Raw genomic sequence first — 16,438 nt, 5'->3', positions numbered from 1 at the left:
GCTGGATGAACACAGCAGGCCAAGCAGCATCATAGGAGCAGAAAGGCTGACGTTTCGGGCCTAGACCCTTCATCAGAAAAGCCTTTTCTGATGAAGGGTCTAGGCCCGAAGCGTCAGCCTTTCTGCTCCTATGATACTGCTTGGCCTGCTGTGTTCATCCAGCCCTCCACCTTGTTGTCTCAGATTCTCCAGCTTCTGTAGTTCCTATTATTCCTATGTGCTACGTTTGACTCCAACCAGCAGATAACTTTTCCCCTGATTCTCATTGACTGAAGTTTTGCCATAAATCTTTGATGTCACACTGTCAAATTTAGCCTTGATTTAAAGCTCACTGACTCTCTCCTCACCTCTGGAATTCAGCTCTTTTGTCCATGTTTGAATCAAGGCTGTAATCGGGTCAGGACCTGAGTGGCTCTGGCAGAACTCAAACTGGGTGTCACTGAGCAGGTTATTGCTGGGCAGATGCTGCTTGATAGCGCTGTTGATAACACCTTCCATCACTTTACTGATGATCGCGAGTAGACTAGTTGGGTGGTAATTGGTTGCATTGGATGTGTCCTGCCTTTTGTGTATAGGGCATACTTAAGCAATCTTCCATATTGCTACTTAAATGCCAGTGTTGCAACTGTACTGGAAGAGCTTGGCTAAGTCTGCAGCAGGTTTTGGAGCAGAAGCCTTCAGTACTATTGCTAGAATGTTGTCAGGACCCATAGCATTTGTAGTATCCAGTGCCTCCAACCATTTAAGACCATAAATTAGGAGCCGAATTAGGCCTTTGGCCCACTGAGTTTGCTCCCCTATTTGATTATGGCTGATAAGTTTCTCAACCCCATTCTCCTGCCTTCTCCCTGTAATCCTTATTCCCCTTACCAATCAAGAACCTGTCTTAAATGCGCTCAATGACTTCGCCTCCACGTTGCCCCTCTGCGGCAAAGTGTTCCATCGATTTTTGGCATCAGGTGGAGTGAATTGAATTGGCTGAAGACTGAGATGCTGAGGGCCTCTAAGAGCAGGCCCAGGTGGATCATCCACTCGGCACTACTGGCTAAAGATTGTTGGCAAATGTTTCACCCTTGTCTTTCGCACTGATGTGCCGGGCTGCCCCATCATTGAGAAAGAAGATATTTGTGGAGCCTCATTAACCAGTGAGTTTGTTACTTATTCCCCACCATTCATGACTGGATGTGGCAGGATTGCAAATCTTTGATCTGACCCATTGGTTGTGGAACCACTAATCCATGTCTATCACTTGCTGCTTATCTGTTTGGCGTGCAAGCAATCCTGTTTGCAGCTTCAATAGGTTGACACCTCATCTTCATGTGTGCCTAGTGCTGCTCCTAGCACGCCCTCCTGTGCTCCCCATTGAACCAGGGTTAATCCCCTGGCTTGATGGTAATGGTTGAGTGGGGGATTTGCCTGGGCTGTGAGGTTGCAGATTATACTGGAGTACAATTCTACTGCTGATGATGGCCCACAGCACCTCATGGACTCCCAGTCTTGAGTTGCTAATTCTGTTTGAAGTCTATCCCATCTAGCACGGTGATAGTGCCACACAACATGATGGAGGGTATTTTCAATGTGAAAGTGAGACTTTATCTCTGCAAGGAATCAATGTTTCTCACTCTTACCAATACTGTCAAGGACAGATGCATCTGCAGCCAGCAGATTGGTCAAGGATGTCTTTCCCTCTTGTTGGTTCCCTCACCATCAGCCACAGACCCAGTCTAGCAGCCATGTCCTTTAGGACCTGACCAGCTTGATCAATAGAGCTGCTGTTGAGCCACTTTTGGTTGTCGATGTTGAAATCTCCCATTCCAAATACCTTGTGTGTCCTATCACCTTCAGTGTTTCATCCAAGTGTTGTTCAGCATGGAAGAGCCGAGAGGGTGCAGTCACCATGAGGGTTGTGTATTCTCAACACCTCTCCTCAGCAGAGGTGTGCTGGTCCCTATGTTAACCCTCTCTCTTTTTCTCTCAATATCCCTTTCTCTCTCTCAATATGTCTCTCGCTCTCTGTCAATATCTCTCCCTCTCTCAATATCTCTCTCCCTCTCTCTCAATATGTCTCTCTCTCTCTCAATACATCTCTCTCTCTTGCTCTCAATATCTCATACTCTCTCTCAATATGTCTCTCTCTCTCAATATCTCTCTTGATCGCTCTCTCAATATGTCATGCTATCTCTCAATATCTCTCTCTCTCTCAATATCTCTTTTGTTCTCTCAATATCTTGCTCTCTCTTGCTGTCTCAATCTCTCTCTCTCTCTCGCTCTATCACTTGCTCTGTCTCCCTCTTTCTCTCGCGCTCTCTCTACTGAGAGTGCAGCCAGGGATCCTCTAGGCCTGCGATTTTCACTTTCTCCAGCCTGAACAGCAAACCTGGTCATTCTGCTCTGGGGGATGGGATTGGGCTTGGGAAGCCTCTTGGTGAAAGACACACACTGTGTCCCCGATTTTGGGACCTGGCATTGGGAATGGTGTGGGGATTGAACTGCTCCTGAGAGCTGGTCCCTATACCCCCACCCCACTTTGAGCAGTGGCCTGGCTGACGCTGTCTGGTGGGGGGCATTGACCCACACCCCTGCTCCCCAGTGGTGGTGATGGCAATGCAGAGATTCCAGCCTCTCAGTGCCTAGCCACTCTACAGAGCCAGGTCACATGGTGGCTGTTCCTTGGCTCTTTCCAGCTGTCCAGGAGGCAGACAAGAGCTGGATTAATTCCACCCTGTATTTCAGAGAATCTGATCATCAGTTAAAATAGTTTAAATTAAATACAAGTTGAAGATCAGAGCCTACCATGCCAATGCTGGTATCTGGGTTTGGAACTGGACTCCTACTTGAAGAGGCAGTGCAGCAGACTATGTCAATGCAAAGCACAACTATTAGAGGGAGAAAGCTTCCATTGTATCAATATTGTCTGGATTTACATCTAGATATGAAAGGTATGATGCATTGATCCTATGTTCCCTGTGAAGAAATCCACTTGAACGAAACCAAGATCAGGGATTGGTCTAAAAAAAATCACAGTTTCGATGGTTTGATCTTCACCTCCTTTAAGAACGGCATTCCACTGGGAGAGTGGGATTGATTAATTTATCCATGAGTTCTAACACACAGAAACATCTGGTTTGCAATCAAACAAATAAAACACATCTAAAACTGGGTGATAAATACACAAGCAAGAGTCGGAAACAAGGCAATGGTGTAAAAAATGAACTCGCCATTGTGTAAGGTGCTGCAAAAGTGATGTATTCTCCATCAAGCATGTTTTAAAAACCACAAGGTAGAGAGCTAATCAATGCTGACAGCAATCATTTGAATTTGCATGTTGCACCCCTATTCTTTCAAAAGGAAATAAGAGTTGGTAATAGTGAGCAGAACTGAATATCAACTTCAAAGTTAAGACTCGTAACTTTAAGAGGAATAACAAAGACTTGTGCAAATTATCCCAGAAACATTGGATGCCAATGGAGGCAATTGGGTGGATTGAAATCTTCAAATGGAGATGGGTTCCATCTCACAAACTCCGTGTGGGTATATACAGTTAGCAGCTACAATTAATTTGAATTGCAGAACCAGCTCAAGGGGCTGAATGGCCCACTCCCGTTCCTATGTTCCTGTTGTAAAATATTGCGGAACCAGTCTGCTGGAAGTCCACATTGGATGATAAGCACCAAAACAACGATGCCATCAGCACTAGTTAAATTGTTAACACATCATCCATCGCTCACAAGGAAATTTTGGGTCTGATAGGTACAGCCTATCGGACATGTGTAAGAAAATAATATTAAAAAATGCCTGCTTGCTTGAAGTAATGCAACATTTATGTATTTTAGCTTAACCTTTTGTTTTCATCAGTAATATATTTCTCAGACCATCTCACTACTAAAGATACAGATTCTGAACTTAAGAAATGATGGAGGCAAATAGCACATAATACTTGTGACTCCTTCTTAAATAATGTTCTTTATAGAATCCCTACAGTGTGGAAACAGGCCCTTCGGCCCAACACATCCACACCGATCCTTAGCACATCCCAACCAGACCCATCCCCCTATAAGCCACCTAATCTACACATCCCTGAACACCACAGGGTAATTTAGCATGGCCAATCCACCTAGCCTGCACATCTGTGTACTGTGGGAGGAAATCCGAGCGCCAGGAGGAAACCCACGCAGACACAGGGAGAATGTGCAAACTCCGCACAGACATTCGGCCAGGGGCGGAATCAAACTTATGTGCCTGGAATTGTGAGGCAGTAGTGATAACCACTGAGCCACCATACTGCATACTAGTGCCTGTGGAACTATGCTCCATTCTTTAAGAAAGTTGTGAGAGACAGAGAGAAATCAGGAAATCATAGGCCTAGTAGTCTAACATCTGTTGTGGGAAGTTATTGAAATCAAGGACAGAAAGTCTGAGCACTTAGGAAATTTTGAGCTGATTAAAGGGAGTCAATATAAATTTGTAAAAAGTAGGTGAAGCCTAACAAACTTAACAGAGTTTTTTTGAAGAAGTAACAAGTAATGAACAGGGACTACATATGAACATGAATCACGTGAGCTTTCAAACAGCATTTATTATGGCTCTGCATATGTAATTATTAGCTGAAATGAAAGCTCAAGGAATTAAAAAACAAATCATTGGCATTGACTTGGTACTACAGAACTTATATTGGTGTAAGGAGACAAGTTGCCACAGCTTTCTGTCTTGCACTCATCAGGATAAAACACAAGAGAGCCAAATTTCAACCAGTCACAGCAATTTACAGACAAGACACAATTTATGCTGATTGGCTGTCAAGTCAACTTTGATTGCTCAAGTCATTGCTATGGGAAAACAATGAGAACCTATGGGCTCCCCAAGCAACAGGTTATTCAGAAAGAAAGCAAGGCATGAACAAATGCCGCATGTCTGCCAACACTGGTGTCTGCATATGAATGTGTGCTACTTTTCGCAGGCGCATTTGAGGCATGCTGAATGTTTGACTGATTTGTACAGCTTGGATCGAAACACTACAAATCTGAATATTTAATAGTGAGAACATATGGCCGAAAGAGATTTAAGCTTCCATGTCCCCAGATCTTTAAAATGTGCAAAACAATATTCAAAACAGATAATACAATATAGGCCTTTATGTCTAGATGGCTACAATATAGAAGAGAGGAACAGATATTTTCAACAGATATACAAAGCCCTTGTTAGACCACATCTGGATTACGGTGTTCAGTTCTGGGCACTGCCCCTTAGAAAGGATATATTGGGCTTGCATAGTGTGCAGCACAAATTCATCAGAGGGAACACAAGAAGGCCAAATAAAAACCAAAAGAACTGCAGATGCTGTAAATCAGGAACAAAAACAAGTTTGCTGGAAAAGCTCAGCAGGTCTGGCAGCATCTTGAAGGAGAAAACAGAGTTAACATTTCAGGTCCGGTGACCCTTCCTTAAAACTGATGGTGGCTGGGAAAATGTCAGTTTATATGCAGAAAATAGGGAGGTGGATGGGGTAGGCAGTAAACGATAGGATAGAGCCCAAAGAGAGAGAAAGACAGTTGGACAGACAAAGGAGTTGCTAACGATCAGGCTGGGAGGGTGAGTAGTTGTTAATGGGGACTGTTAGTGACTAACAACAGGGGGTGTGTAGTGGCAGGCTATGTGGTAACAAGGCCTGCTGTGTGGGGTGGGTGGCGGGGACATGGGAGAGTTTAGGCCCTAAAATTATTGAACTCAATATTGAGTCCGGAGGGCTGTAGGATCCCCAAGCGGAAAATGAGGTGTTGTTTCTCCAGCTTGCGTTGGGCTTCACTGGAACACTGTAGCAAGCCAGAGACAGAGATGTTGGCCAGGGAGCAGGGTGGTGCATTGAAGTGGCAGGCAACAGGTAGTTCAGGATCTTTCTTGCGAGCAGAACGTAGATGTTCTGTGAAGCGGTTGCCAAGTCTATGCTTCATTTCCCAATGTAGAGGAGACCACATAGTGAGCAGCGAATGCAGTAGACTAGATTGTGGGAAGTGCAGGTGAAGTGTTGCTTCACCTGGAAGGTATGTTTGGGCCCTTGGATACTGGGGAGGGATGACGTAAATGGGCAGGTGTTGCACCTTTGCCGGTTACAGGGGAAGGTGCCGTAGGGCTGTGGGGAGGTGTCGGTGGTGAAGGAAGTGTGGACCAGGGTGTCCCGGAGGGAACAGTCCCTGCGGAAGGCGGACAAGGGAGGGGAATATGTGTCTGAGGCCAAGACTTGGATAATGAGTAGGGATTCCATAAAGTAGGCTTTTATTACTCTGGAATAGAGACATTGAAGAGGTTCTTTGATTGAGGGTTTGAGGATTTAGAAAGAAGGTGATAAAATAGAGAAGAAAAGAAATTGCTGGAGACATAAGTCTAGGACAAGGGGACAAGACACTTCAGGCCATTCAAGAGAGGAGTTAAGAAACAAGATGTCACACAAAGATTGTAGAAACATGGAACCCTACACACTCAAAACTCAATAGGTACAAAATCACTTCATAATTTGAGATCCATCCATTTGCTTTGCTAACTAATGGTATAGAGCCAAAGTAACTGGAGAGAGTTAGGAATAGATCAGCCATCTGTGGGAAACAAACAGTCTTGATTGATTAGAACCTGGAATGCTGTGCCTGGCAGAGAGTTGAATATAGATTCAGTAGGAGACTACAAAACACAATTGGATAACCACTCAAGGCAGCAAAAAAAAAATGCAGGGAGATATGGAGACACTGGGAAGAATGGGACTAACTGGACTCCTACTTGAAGAGGTAGCGCAGCAGACTTGATGGGCTGAATGTTTTTTTTTGAGCTGTGCTATTCTCTGAAGAGCTGAATGATCTACTCCTGTTCCTTTGACCCTATATTTTGATAATGTGTCCGCACAACAGGTGAGGAAGGAAAGGGGAAACATCAGCAAACCATGAGCAAGTATAAATCTTGCGACAGTAAACAGGTCAGGGTGTCAGGCAATTGAGAGTCCTTGATATTTTAATACCAGGATTCTAATCATAACTGAGAAACACAATTTTCATTCCGATGCCAGGTATGGAACTATGTTCTGAAGAGACAAAGGGATCATCCACATCAATGGAAAGCACGTTTTCAATATAACATGACCTTTTGGCTAAACTTTCACATAAAAAGCAATAAAAATGAATTGAGTCAGGCAGGTGCTATACTCTTATGGAGCGGGACTAATTCGACTTTCCCTTACTGGCTGGGAGTCTCGCATGAAAGAAGGACAGCCAGTAAGATTTGCAGCCTCACTAAATGGATTCCAGATGTTATTTCAAATGGACTCTTGAGCATCTAATCCAGCTACATAAATGTAATCTGTTTTATTGATGCCAAATGAATCCAGTTTGAGATGAGCACCAAAACAAGCATGTAACTGTCAGTTTGTGAGTCCATTTGGACAGGATTAATCTAACTTAATTGAGAAAAGGGCTTAAGAATTAGGGCAAAATTAGAGAAGATGCAATTGAAGGTTTTCAAAGGTTATAATTGAAAACAAAATGACCTAAATCATACAAGCTAAGCAGGAATGTGTGCCATGAGGAAGATGTAAAGCATTTTCAAGATGATTTAGGCAGGCTTAGTGATTGGGCAAGAACGTGGCTGATGGAATATAATGTAAAAAAAATGTTAGGTTATCCACTTTGGTAGGAAGAACAGATGTGCTGAGTATTTCTTAACTGGTGAGAGGTTGGAAATCGTAGATATGCAAAAGGACTTGTGTATTCTTGTTGATAAGTTGCTGAAGGCTCACATGCAGATGCAGCAAGCTATTAGGAAGGCTAATGGAATGTTAGCCTTTACTGTAAGAGAATTTGAGTGCAGGATCAGTGTAGTTTTGCTTCAGCTGTGTAGCAGCTTGGTTAGGCCATACCTAGAATACTATGTCTCCTTTTCTCAGGAAACGTAATTTTTTCTGCAGAGAGAGCGTGACTGCCAATGAGATTGGGCAAACTGGTATAAAGCAGGCAAATCAACTGAGTCACTGAATCCCAGTGTGGAAGGAGGCCATTTGACCATCGAGCCCGCACCTACGCTCCGAAGAGCATCCCAACCAGATGTACCCCCAACCTTTCCCTGTAACCTTGCATTTCCCACGGTTAATCCACCTAGCCTGCACACAAGGGCAATTTAGCATGGCCAATCCACCTAACCTTCACCTCTTGCCTTTCCCAATGGACATTGGTGAATCAGATCGTTTTTGACAAAGATCAATGATAATTTCATGGTCATTTTACCTAAAGCTAGCTTGTAATTCCAGATTTATAAATCAAGTTCGACTTATGGTTGAAGCTATGTCCCCTAAGCATTAGCCTGAAGCTCTGCATTGCTAGTCCAGTGACATTATGACTAAGTCCATCGTCCTCATGTTGTTAAGTTACTGGAACTTATTGTGAGCTGTGTTTACATTGTTCCTTTGTTCAAAATGGTTGTGGAGGAATGTTCAAGATGCCATGGCACCTTGGTCTTGTGGAAAACAATTTTCACCCAGAGACAGATTGCTGATTGGTTTGCGCAACCCGAACCAGTTGTGAAGGCTGGGTGTCATCGGTATGACAAACATACTGGCTCCAGGAAATGACAAAGTAGATAAAGATAAACTATTCTTTGAAAGTTGCATCACAGGTAGACAGGGTGGCTAAGAAGGCATTTAGCATGCTTGCTTTCATTGCTCAGACCACTGAGTATCGGAGTTGGGATGTCATGTTGTAGTCATATAGAACATTGGTGAAGCTACGCTTGGTGTACTGTATACTGTTCTGGTTGCCCTGCTACAGGAAAGATATTATTAAATTGGAGAGGGCTCAAAAAGATTTGCAAAGATGTTATGGGGGCTAGAGTGTTTGAGTTTTAAGGAAAGGCTGGCTCGGCTGGGATTTTTTTCACTGGAACGTGGGGGGTTGAGGGGTGACCTTATAGAGGTTTATAAAATCGTGAGGGGCATAGATAGGGTGAATAGCAAAGGCCTTTTCCCTAAGGTAGTGGAGTTCAAAACTAGAGGGTATGTTTTTAAGGTGAGAGGACAAAAATTTGAGAGGGACCTGAGGGGCAAGTCTTTCACACAGAGGGTGGTTTTAATGTGGAATGAACTGCTTGAGGAAGTGGTAGATGCAGGTACAGTTACAGCATTTAAAAGAAATTTGGACAGGTACCTGAAGAAGAAAGGTTTAGAGGGAAATGGGCCAAAGGAATGGGGCTAGTTTAATTTGGGAAACTTATTTGGCATGGCCGAGTTGGACTGAAAGGTCTATGTCCGTGCTGTATGACTCTTATGGCTCTATGAATGCAGGCATTTGCTGATAATTCTTGCCCACAGCAGGCCACTTCAGAGATTAGCTAAAATTGAACAGCATTGCTACAGTTCTGGAGACCAGTGTAAGCAAGATCAGGTAAGGATGGCAGATTGCCTGTTCTAAAGGACAATACTGGTAGTTTTGTATGGTCATCATTAGTCTAGCTTTCTTAATTTGTTGAATTCAACCTTCATCATCTGCCATGGCCAGATTTGAACATTAATCTGGGTCACCGGATTACCCGTTCAGTGGCATTGCCACTGCTTTCCTGCCTATCCTAATAACCATTGACTCCCTAGTTAAAAAAAATCCATCAATCTCCACCTTTAAAACGTTCAATGACACTGCCTCTATTTCTCTCAGGGCAGAAAATTCACAGGCAAACAACCATCTGTTAGAAAATATTTCTCCTGTTCCGTGTCTTAAATGAGACACCCCCTTTTTTTAAACCCTGTGCCACAGTTCTAGTCACTATCATGGGGGGAAATGTCTTCTCAACATCCACCCTGTCCTATCCTCCCAGAAACTTGCAAGTAGAATTACCGCTCAGTCTTCTGCTTTCCAGTGGATACAGTCCCAATGTTTCCTCAAAAGAAAGCACTGTCTTTCTAGGAAGCAGTTGAAAGAACCTTCTCCAGTTGAGTAAACTTCCACTGGTTGCTGCTTTGAAGCTGAACCTGAGCTGTTTCTCTGAATAAGTAGACATCTGGTGTTTGCAAACATGGAATCTTGTAACATAGGTTCCCATGTACTAAAACTGAACCAATATCGCAGAAAATGTGCACAGTTCAACTTTCAGTTTAACAAAGCTTACACAAAGTGAGTGGTACAGTCCTTATAACAAGACTCCCCAAACTGAGGCTCAGGACCCCAAATGGGGGCACAAGCTGAAACTTGGGCCTACTAGTTTCTGGGAAAGAATGGCTGACCCTTCTCATCCCAGCATTCTCTGAACCCCAACTACTCGCTAATGGCATCAGTGTGAGAAAAGATTTGGGAAACACAGGATTGTGAATTGAAATAGAGAATGCTAACATTATAGTGATGAAATCAATAGAAATCATGGGTGGAATTTTTCCAGTCCCTTAACAAGGTGAGCAACAGTGAGTGGATTCAGAAAATATGGCAAGATTGGAAAAATTAGTTTCTTGATGTCAAGAAAAAAAGTACGATTCTAACTGGATTTTGAACAGCAAGATGAGAATCTCGTAAGTGAACAGTGAGAGGCCTAGTTACATGCATTAACATCTCATTAGTACCTCATCTCATCTTGTAGATGTGCATTTTCCCACTCTCTCCTGCGCTAGAGAGAAACTAATAGGAAAAATCCCCAACACGATAGGGCGGATACTTGGCTACTTCAACTCACTGTTTGCTCCTCTAGAAGTCCATTTTGGACAGATCAGGGCAAGCTCCATGGGTAAACACAGCCCACCAACACCTCCACTAATCACCTCCCCCCGTCTCACCCTGGTCCACAGAGGTTGGTGTCAGACATGTACCAGCTCACTACATCACCATGGCACAGCTCTGACTTGTTAACAATACAGTTCCACACTTCAGTGCTGCACTGTGGAATGCATCAGCACCTTTCATCGTAACGCTGCTTCCAGGACACTTTGTGTGCAGGGACAAGCACCCGTCTTATGGTTCAGATCACATTACATCTCCAGGCTCCTCACTTGCTCTCTTAGTGTCCACTCACTTCATACCTATGTGAATAATCACAGCAGTTCTGCCTTGTCTTACCTTTCTTTTCATTGCCCCTCAGCCATAGCCAAAAGACTCACAGTCGTTCTATCTTGCCTTACTGTCCGGTGCAGACACAATGCACATCTTGTCATGGTTGTCATCAGTCAGCAGTCAAGTGGGTGGACATGTTGCAGTATAGCAGTGCGCCACACTAAAGTTATATCTGCACCGTGTGTCAACAAACACATTGTTTGTGCTTCACCCAAATGGCTATATCTCAAAGTTGTAAGGGGTGTAGTCATCTGTCAGGACAATGAAGTCAGCCTTTAGTCAGGTACTCCTGGCACTGTAATTCAAGGGCGTTATCCGATATGAGTCCAGGGGTTTGGACATGGTCAGTCAGTGCTTGGGGTGCTGTCAGGTCCAGGGATCTGTCCCTTTACAGGCCAGAGACAAGACTATGATCAGTGCTGCCAGTCTGGGGACATGTAGTATCAGAGTTGGAAGATGCACAGAAATCAGTCAATCAAATCAGTCAATTCATTACTACAGGCTGTCTCTCAAAATTGGTTGGGAGCTGGCGTTGGGTGTGAACAAGGAGCTGGGCCGCAGTCAGTGCTGGGAATCTGTTCATTGAAAGGTCAGGGCAATGAGTAGGGTTATCAGTGGCCTTTGCTGTGGTAAGGATGCTGGGGAATTCAATTGTTTGGGATAACAAGCAGCATACTGTGATACAGAGGGGATAATAATGGAGTAGGGGCAACTCAACATGTAAGAGGAAGATGGTAGAATGTGGGAAGGAATGGCATAATTGGGGGATGGTCATTGATGGATTGGTGGAGGACAGTGCACCTTCATGTCTGGCATGACAATGTGGCATCTTTAGGGTTCAGGGAGTAAAGTGGGGAGATGTGGAGAGAGATTACAGGAGAACCACAGTTATTCATCTTCAACCTTCAAGTGCAGCAGTTCACAAAAGAGCAAGGTCACTGCTCACTGAAACATTAATTCTGTTTTTACTCCACAGATGTTGCAGACCTGATGAGTTTCTCCAGAAATTTCTGCTTTTGTTTACAGATGTTACAATGTATTTAGAAGGAGAGATCACCCAGGCCCCTGAATTGCCCTTGAGAAAGTGTTGCTTTTTCAACTGTGCAGTCCATGTGCTCTAGGTAGACCCACAATATCCTTAAGGGTGGAATTCCAGGATTTTGATCCAGGGACAGTGAAGGAATGGAGATATATTTCCAGGTCAGGATGGTGAGTGACTTGAAGGGCAACTTGCAGGTGGTGGCGTTCCCATGCCTCTGCTACTTTTGTTCTTGTAGACGATAGAAGTTGTAGGTTCAGAATGTACTATCTAATGATCCTTGGTGAATTTCTGCCATGCACTTTATAGATGATACACACTGCTGCTGCTGAGCATTGGTGGTGGAGAGAGTGTCTGTTTGTGGATGTGGTGCCATTCAAGTAGGCTGCTTCAGGATTTCCAAGGGTTTTTGTGGGTTGAATGTGTACTTCATTCCCATGATAGAGAGGATAAAGGAGGCTATTCCTGATGCTACACCTTATTTGTCAGCAGGACTGCCTGCTGGGCATTGCAATATCTAACAGGATACAATCACATTCAGTGAGGCCCCTCATCCTTAATTCCTTGTAACATCATAATGGATTTTTCTTAAAATAGTACTTACATACATAAGAAGGAATAGGACATGAGTCCTTTGAGCCTGGTCCGCCATCCGGTATGATCTACATGATCTCCATACTCCCAGTCCCCATTTTGTCTTGTGGGCTAAGAATCTATAGGCAGCAAACTTTGTTGTGACTGGTAACCTTGATCAACTGGCAAAAATTATATTCCTCATATACTGTGATCTTCTGCAAATTCTGAGTATTTATGCTGCAAGTAAAGTATAAAAGTGATGTGTATATCCCCTGCATTACATTTCTCTTACTTACTGTGTGGTGTACATTGATTACAGGAGGTGTGTTGATGTTTTTACATTGATTTTTTAAGGGATATTAATGTCTTGTAGCTTTGCTTGGTCAGGGTTTACTGCAGTTATGTGTACCTCGTCGTTATCTGGAATATTTGCTCACTCCTGGTACCATAGGTGCCAGTTAATAAAACGTTTGCTGTACTGTAGTCTGGGCTAGACTCAGAGACTGAACAATCTTAGTCCTGTAGGGTAGAGAATTCCATAGAGTCACACAGCACAGAAACAGACCCTTCGATCTAACCAATCCCAAACTAAACTAGTCCCACCTCCCCGACCCAAATCGCTCAAAACATTTCTTACTCATGTACTTATGCAAATGTCTTTTAAATATTGTGCCCGCATCCACCAGTTCCTCTGGATGTTCAATCCGCACACGAGCCAATCTCTGTGTGAAAACATTGCCCCTCATTTTTTTTTAATCTTTCTCCTCTCACCTTAAAAATATGTCACCAGTCTTGAAATCCCCCACCCTAGGGAAAAGATACCTGCCATTCACCTATCTTATGCCTCTCATGATATTATAAACCTTTACAAACCTTTATAAGGTCACCCCTTCACCTCCTATGCTCCAATGAAAAAGGTCCCAGACCAATCAGCCTCTCCTTATAACTCAAACCCTCCATTCCAGACAACTTCCTGGTAAATCTCTTCTGAACCCTCTCCAGCTTAAAAGTATCCTTTCTATGACAGGGCAATCAGAATTGGACACAGCATTCCTGAAGAAGCCTCACCAATGTCTTGTACAACCTCAAAGATTAAACAATAACGCTTATGTGTAGTTCTCAAGGGCTAACCCACAGCCTAACTGACTTTATTCAATTCCACAACTTGTTATGCTGGTATTTTGAACCAATGATTTTCAGTGTTGATGGCCGGTACCTTATTTGCAGGGCTATTGGACCTGAGAGAAGAGGCTGCAGCAAATGCTCAACTCTATTTGTGGCATCACATACCTTGAATGATCAGGGAGCTGAAAAAACTACAGAGAAAGCCAACTGATAGGGAATGAATATTCCATTGAAATCGTAGGACAATAGGTGATTGGGAAGCCAGAAAACTAAGTAGGAATCAGAGAATGTCACAAGCCATGAATCTTTCTAAGTTCTTTTCAAGCCAAATAATTTGCAGCCCTAAATTAAACTACAGTATCTCCTTTACTGTCACCATTCATTTGATAATGCATACTATGATCGCATTAAGAAACATCCAGGATTTGGTCTCTGGTCACCTATAAGAGCTGTGAGGTTACAATGACTGAAGGCTAAGCAGCTAATGTTGTGTCACCACCGCAGAATAATAACCGCATTGTATTCACCAGGGAAAATGACAAACAGAAATTATTACGTGATTCTAAATCTAAGTTGCAGCAGACGTAAGGATATGTGCCACATGTTACGGGGTGAATATGTCGTGACTGGTCCATGCAGAAAATAAGTATCTGTGCTGGTAAAACTATCAACCAGGATCTGTGTACTTCTTCATCCCAGGCACCTTGCTGCATCTTAAGCAAAACCAAGTTGCTCTTTTTTAACCAAACCTGTCCTGCAACAACAACCTGCATTCATATAGTGCCCTCAAGATATGAAATCATCCCAACGTTTTTCATGGGGACATTATTGTACAACATATGACACTGAGATACAAAATGAGATATTGGAACGAAATTGATTTTAAAAATAGACTTTAAGGAGGCTACAGAAGACAGAGAGAGGTAGGGAGAGAAATCCAGAGCTTAGGATAAAGGCAGCTGAAAGCCCTGCCACAAATGACGAAGCAATGGAAATTGATTGTGTGGAGGAAGCCAGAATTGGAGGAATGCAGAGATCTTAAAGCTTGGAGGGGGTTATTGAGGCTGGGAAGGGAGAGAACATAGAGGAATGTCAAAACAAAGTGGGGAGTTTAAAACTTGAAACTTGCCTGAGACCTAAAGACTTTGGAATTCCTTACTTTGCTGAGTTTACCCTTACTCCTACAATGCGTAGGTTTTGAAAACATAAACTTAGTGTGATCTAATCCGCTCACTGCTCCCTGCTTTTTCTTGCCCCGCTTGTTATTCTATGGCACGTAGACAGTATTCTGCACCATTTGCTGCTTTCAATAAATTTTCTATTTTTCTCTCACACTTGGATATTGCAAATTTTCCTTATTCTCCATCTGATTGCTACTTAAAGGCCAATTTTCCCATAAAATGCTGATATATTCCCTAGAGGGAAAGACTGCTTCACTTCCGAAGAAATAAAAACAAAAATGACAGCAGTGAACTGGAAGATCTCACTTACCGGACAGACTGTTTTGGTATGCCTGGAACTGTTGGCTTAAAAGACTCTTCAAACCGATTGCATTAAGAAAGAAAACTGAAATCTGGAGCATTAAATAATTGGCTCTGTTGCACAATATCCAGAGGAAGTATGATGCAGTTTGAGGCTGTGCAGAGACAGAACACTCTGATAAAATCAAAATATTGTACTTGTGATGAAAGGGGGATTATTATATGAAGAAAAATGATTTTGAGTTTTAGAAGCTGTTGAGTTGAGATGAATCCTTTGCATTCTGAACAATAGATCCCATTGATATTTAGGGAATCATGGTTTATCACTGTTACATAGAACAGAAACAAAACTAGACCATTCAGCCTCTCGAGCTTATTACACAGTAGAGTTTGCTCATGACTGATTGGTATTTGAACCCCATTTGCTTGCTTTGGTTCCATATCGCTTGGTAACCTCAGCCTAGAGGCAATAGACTTTTAAAATCTTTGTCTCATCTAACAGTAACTTTTGGTTGCCTTTCTTCTCTCTTATTCTCTCCGATTCTCATGATAACTCTTGTTACGTTTTTTGATGTACCACTGAGGTATCTCAATGAAGCACAATGTAAGGGATGGAGAAATCGAGTAGGAAAATGGCACGGTATACTAGATGACTGTGGCAAGCATAGAGACTGTACGATCTCCTGAAACTGGTTTCAACCCCCTGAAGGATTGGAGAAGCATTTTCACCCCCTTTAATTTTAGTCATGTTTCTTTTCTGTTTTTAACCTCCTCAGAGATGGGACAAAAACAGACTTTGCTGGAAAAGGTCAGCAAGTCTGGCAGCATCTATGGAGAGAAATCAGAATTAACGTTTCAGGTCCAGCAACCCTTCCTCAGGACCAGTGGTAGCTAGGAAAAGATTGGTTTACAAGCAGAAGATAGGTCAAAGAATCCCTACAGTGTGGAAACAGGCCCTTTGGCCCAACAAGTCCACACCAACCCTCAGAGCATCCCACCCAGACCCATCCCCCTGTAACCCACCCAATCTACACATCCCTGAACACTAGGGGCAATTTAGCATGGCCAATCCACCTAACCTGCGTATCTTTGGACTGTGGGAGGAAACTGGAGAACCCGGAGGGAACCCATGCAGACACGGGGAGAATATGCAAACTCCA

General features: G+C 43.2%; 1 long non-coding RNA gene across 1 annotated transcript in view; it reads right to left on the bottom strand.

Annotated features, from left to right (window-relative positions):
• The window catches only part of LOC125483401, an 86,447-nt gene extending 71,105 nt beyond the window's left edge, over positions 1–15,342 (bottom strand). The window contains exon 1 of the long non-coding RNA XR_007262354.1: positions 15,289–15,342. This is a non-coding gene — a long non-coding RNA (uncharacterized LOC125483401). The remainder of the gene's footprint in view (positions 1–15,288) is intronic.
• Between the last annotated feature and the right edge of the window lie 1,096 nt (positions 15,343–16,438).

Source organism: Rhincodon typus, chromosome 6 (assembly GCF_021869965.1).
Source record: "Rhincodon typus isolate 14 chromosome 6, sRhiTyp1.1, whole genome shotgun sequence".
Lineage (NCBI taxonomy): Eukaryota > Metazoa > Chordata > Chondrichthyes > Orectolobiformes > Rhincodontidae > Rhincodon > Rhincodon typus.
Note: the sequence above shows the minus strand (reverse complement) of the source record. Positions and strands in the feature narration are given on the sequence as shown.